Here is a 6005-nt window from a genome sequence, read left to right as displayed (position 1 = left end):
ATGTACCTGCATCACAATCCTGGTCGGCCTAGGCCAGGAGTTTGAAGCACTATGCTAATTACTCTCTCTCTCTCTCTCTCAATGATCTTATGGCATCCTATAAAACCATGAGATACGCATGCAGATGCAAGCCTTAGAAATCCATGATGTTACTTCTCCTTATTTAAGTTCATTAAGCATCAAAACCTAGCCCTAAGTCTAATAGCTTGAGCAGTGGTAAAAATCGATCATGGCGTTCCCATGGTTGAAACAGAGGATACACTTGCCCCCACATTCCCACAGTCCTCCAGCTCCTCAAATGGTCACACCATTTGTCAGCTCTACAGTCGTGTTGGACATTCGGCCCTCACTTGCTATCGATTTGGTAATGGTGGGCCACCTGATACACATCAGTCGTCTGCCATGTATGCCAGTCATCAGCCCGTCGCACCTCCACCGTGGTACATCGATTTGGGCTCCACCAATCATGTGACTCTGGGTTTTGCCAGCCTCCAGTCTCCATCTGAATACCTTGGTACATGTTTGTCTATTCTTCACTTTGGCTCCTCTTCCCTGTGTACCTCTTTAGGTTCTCTCTCTCTCTCTCTCCCTAATGTTTTGCATGTCCCCTTCATCACTAGGAATCTTGCCTTTCTAGGTCTCTTTTCTGATTAGGCTTGTTTCATGGAATATCTCTTTTCAAATTTATCCCTTGAGACGGTTTCACAGTTTCTAGAAGGTTTCCGGGAATATGCACCAAGGCAGTTTTGCATATTCTAGAAAGTTGTGAAATTACCCTTTTGCCCCTTCCGCAATTAGGTCTTCAATTGTCACGTGTGAGGTCCTCATGAGGTGATGATTTTTCCCCCATCAGATACGAACTTACCTTGTCTTTTCTTATTTAATTGCTGCAGAGGGCTTTTGGAAGTTGTAATTGCCTTTGAGCGTTGGTTAAATAATAAAAGACAAGGTGAGTTCGTCTCATTATCAGAATGTAGTAATGGGAATATCGGCTGCCTGTGTTTTAATAATTTAAAAAGAAAAAAAGTGAGTTAGTTAGTCAATTATTAAAACACGCTAGTGCCGATATCAGTTGCCAAAATATGTAACCCTCATGGACCTCTTGGTACTTATACACATAATGCTCTATAAGTATTACACATGGGCATTATAGCCCCACCCATCGGCGCGGGTTGAAATTTCCAACATTTTCTAACTGCCCCATAGGGATTAGATGGTTAATATTTAATAATAATCAGTTACACTTCGACCCTCTTCATTTTGGATTTTGAGAATTGATCCTGAGTCCAAAACTGATTATTGGACTCAAAATTAACGAGCAGGACTTTAATTTCGGTGCAAGTGATTACACCAGAACATCCCTCAAAGTTTGTACGATACTTTTCTAACCCTACATAATAAGATAATAAGCACATGGCCCATGGATTTAAATGCACTCTCATAAAGAAAGATAACTAGTATTAAAAATGATATATTATATGGGTTAAAAAAAACAGAGAGATTATTATAAAATTCGGTACTACCCCAAGCCAAAATTCAAAGAATGAGATGTTTGTGTCCAATAAATGAATGAAATTGGTAAGGGTATACATGCAACATAAAGTAATAAACGAAAGTATGAAGAATAAAATAGAAACAAGGGACAAAAAGGAGAGTCATTGAGGTATTGTTTAGTGAAAAGAGTCTTATCTTTTATCTCTGTAATTCGGATTCATGTGGACGTAAATCGATTAAAATAGCATTCATGGAATTGATTTATAAACAATCACTGCGGTCCCTAACAGAGGTCAACCAATAAAGCTAATCACGGATAGAAAGAGAAAGAGAGCACATCAGCAACCTGTCAAAGAACAAAGGAAAGGAGAAAAAGGCTCGAGGGAGTCACATGATCTTCAAAAGCCCACGAACCCCTGTGGCGTTATTAAAATAAAAGGGCAGTAGAATTTCTCGGCATGGTGCAAGAATTATTTATTTCTACTTCTTAGGCCTACCTTGACCCGTGACCATTCCCTCTTTAAAAACTCCAGTGGTTGAGAGTTCAACCCGCACCCTTAAGGGTGTGTTTGGATGCCTGAATGTGGTGTTGTGGTTTTCACTCAAAAGCAAAGATCCCACATCGGGAAAATAAAGAGATGCGATGGGCTTATAAGGACTTGGGAATCCTCCCCTTAACAGTTAGCTTTTTAAGGGCGAGTTCTACCTAGGTCCCAACAAGTTGTATTAGAGCCGGGGTGAGGTAACCCCAATGTATGCTCGAGGATGGAGAAAATCCCTCGGGGAAGATCACGGTAATCCTGGTATGCCTCTGAGAATGGTGAAATTCTCTCAGAGAAGATCTCGTGGTGTTCCCACGTTGCCGCTGTGTGGAGGGATGAGATTGTCCACATTGCTTCCTTGTGAAGGGGAAGATTGTTGTGGGTTTACATTTTGTCTCCAAAAATTAACGGAATTAAAGAGAAAAAATTTTCATTTCATTTAGGGACAATGAAAATAGGATGGCAATTCTAATTCTTGATTCCTGCAATCCAAAATGCAGCCTAAGTATATCATCCTTTTGCTCCATTCCACAACAAATTTTATTTATTCATGTATGTAATATCACTTTTGGTATTTGCTTTAATTGAATTTATGACGTGACATAATGGTATCAGAGCTGTACCTCCCGCAGTATGGTGTGCCAACGAGGATGTTGGGCCCTAAGGAGGTGGATTGTAAGATCTCGTATCGGAAAAAGAGAGAAATTAAGTTCCTGGGCTATATATGTAAACATTATTCCTCCCTGTGTAGACGCTTTTTCAGCATCTCCAAGGACGGGCACCGCGGAGTGGGTCGGACACGGCTAGTGCCGCAGGAAAACAAAATTGAGAAGGGTAAAAGACCAAAAACCGGACAATACTTACACGGTGGGGCTAGGGCGTGACATGAATCTTCCTCTTTCACTCTTTTTTTTGAACTTGGGGTGTAGCGTTGTCATTGTATCCTCAGAACTTATTTTCTAGTAGCCGCCTACATACGTGAGGAAATTAAATTCTTTAGGAGAAAGCCTCAGGATGCTTTGCCTACTTATCATTTTTCTAACCATCTTTCTATATTCTCTCTGCGTTTCTTAGCTTGACCGTTTGATCATTCACCACACCAATTTGCCCCAATATCCATTGCTTCCTAAGCTCACAACCTATCTTTTCACAGTAAGAAAATTCATGTTGGGTGTCAAATCACTTCAAAGCACAAGTGAGTCCACATTTAACTTTTCTTTTTATGCCAATTTTTTATTACCAAGACTTATTCTTTTCTAGGTTTATAGTGGAAAAATTGTATATTCTTATTTGATAAGCCTTAGTTTATATATGAAAAGTACAAGAAAAAACACGTTACTAAGTTTATCTCTTTAAAATATATGAATGGCATACAAACAATTCCTTTAAAACTACAAACAAGATACCATGTGGTATCTGCACAAAGTTACGCATATTTTTCAAAAGTACGGTGGAGCCTACATTGTTTGACGATCTAACAATTCATTTTTGTTGGGCCGTAAAAAATCATCTTCATAGTATGACCCTAGCCAGATGATCTGAAGACTGAAGTGGTTTATGTAACATGTGTTGAAGTATAAATGATTAAATAATTCTAACCCAAACAGCCTAAGCTTTTGGAGTAATTGGAGTAATTGGTTGTTTCACACGGTATTGCCTCGGGGGAAGTCTGTATTCAAAACCCAACAACTCCGTGATATCGAAAATCAAATCCATGTATAAGCCAAACCAAAAGAAGGGTCACATTTGCCACTCATAAGGCCAACCAAAAAAATGATTAAAACCCCATGAGCTTAAGCTGCTGGGGTAATTGGTTGTTTCACAGTAAGCATCCCATCCCTTAACAAATCGGAAGGTTAGGATCATTCTATATGAGGATGATATGATTTCTAAGGCCCCGCAGTTTAGGTTAATGAGGCCAAGCATGTCCGGTATAAAAACACATTACACACTTACTAAAAAAATGGTTGCATTTTCTCCTCTTTTGGTTGTAATTTTCTAGGGGGTGCAACTTGGGTTGGGTCGGGTTGAGCTTTTTCTAAAAAATGAATAGGAATCAATCCAAACCCGACCCAATTTTCTTCATTTTCAGGAAATTATACACTAAAGGGGGTGCAAATATCATTTTTTTGTTTTTTTTGGAAATATTTGTTCTTTTCTGGACGAGACAAAAGACCAATTTAAGAGAACTATATCTCTTGTTTTCCGCAACGTCAATGATTTGATTCTTTGCCTCGCCACTGCAACGTTGCGATAGAAGAAAATCTCGTTAAAATCTCCTGAAAAAGGCTTTCTAGATTTTAGGGAATGAACGGGAACCCCAAATTTAGAGAGAGAGAGAGAGAGAGAGAGAGAGAGAGAGAGAGAGAGAAGTGCAAACGTCATACAACGTCAGACTTTGAATTCGAGAAAGATTCCCTCCTAATATTACCGGCTGAGCCAGTGGAAACTGCAAGGTGCCCGTTATATGGCTTACCTCCCCAGCTCAGCTCGAACTTGTCGCTCAGTTTTAGGTTACATCTAGCACGCGTATCTTTCAACTTTTTTGAATTTTAGGTTATGAAAGATAAGGGATTAAGAGAAAAAATAAAGGTTTTAATATTAAGAATAGTATCCCCTAGAAATAATTTTCCTAGGATTTTTTTCTTTTTCAATTTCACGATTTAGAAGAAAATGATATAGCTGCGACTTATTTACAGGGTTATATCATAAATTGAAGGTCCCTCTTAATGAAAATTGAATTGTGATGGCTCAAGTTACATTTTCAAAGAATTTTTGTGAAATTCACTTAGTCCCCATTTATATTGTAGGGATTTTTTTTTAAAATTCCATACTATTCCATTGTTTGATTATACATGAAAAAAATGACTTGAACCACTATAGTTCAAGTTTTACTTACAGGAACCTTTAATTTATAATGTTATCGCTAAAAATTATTATTTATGTCCAAATTGTGGGTCTAAAAAGCATGGGCGATGATTTTTTCATCCCCTGTAGGATAACGTGCCCCCCTTTAATTTGATTTGATGTCAAAAAGTGTTAAAGTCTGCCCACAATTCACGTTAAAAGGGGGTGTATTATCCTTGGGAGGGATCATCTCCCAAAAATATTTTATGAAAATGTTTTTTCGGGGGTGGCGGGGTGCGCGGGGAATTATCTCCCAAAAATTTTCTATGAAAATATATCAAGAAATATTTTCCCTGCAATCCAAACAAGGCCATAGTTGATTAACGGAATTGTTTCCCTTTTTGGAACTTACAATTGGAATGTTAGAATGGTTACCTGGCATTCGACTTGGCCTTCGAATGGTTTACCTCCACCTGTATGTTTGAATCCCTAGTGAGGTCTTTTAAAACTAAATTCTTTATTATGCTATGGATTATTCGTATTGAATCGCAGATATTGCTTAATTATAGTTTAGTTTATCTAATCATTCGCCATTAGCATTGGTTTGATCAATGAATATTTTTTTAATTCCCTTTTTTTCCTCTTAGAAGATCCATAAGGAAATCATTAAATAACCATTTGTTTAAAAAATAAGAAGAAATTAAATGGTTTTAGTTGAAATTTTTAGTCGGATGCAAATATTAGAATTCAATTCTCCAACTATCATTAGAATCTTAGCCGTGTCGAATATATCGAACAACATATACGCCCGTGAAGCGTCAAGATTACGTATCTTTTAAATGGATATTTCATGATTTTTTCCCTTTTTTGGAACTCGAACATAAAACCCTGTGTCGTTGAATATGGCAAAATAGGGTACGCAACTTGACCCAAATATTTTCTGACATAATATCTGGCTTTGATAATGAATTTTGGGCATTCTACATTGCACCATACTTCAAAATATCTAAACACGTGCGCTAATTTAATTTTTTGAAACAAGATCTATAATGTATAAAAATAGTGGTTACATTCTAGAATGTGGATTTTAGGGCGCTATTCTTATGAATGTTTCAAAATACG

Source organism: Tasmannia lanceolata, unplaced genomic scaffold (assembly GCF_043159265.1).
Source record: "Tasmannia lanceolata isolate RefF3 unplaced genomic scaffold, GAP_Taslan_0.1 ptg000015l, whole genome shotgun sequence".
NCBI classification, from domain to species: Eukaryota; Viridiplantae; Streptophyta; class Magnoliopsida; order Canellales; family Winteraceae; genus Tasmannia; species Tasmannia lanceolata.
The sequence above is the reverse complement of the archived record's forward strand: the minus strand, read 5'-3'. Positions refer to the sequence as shown.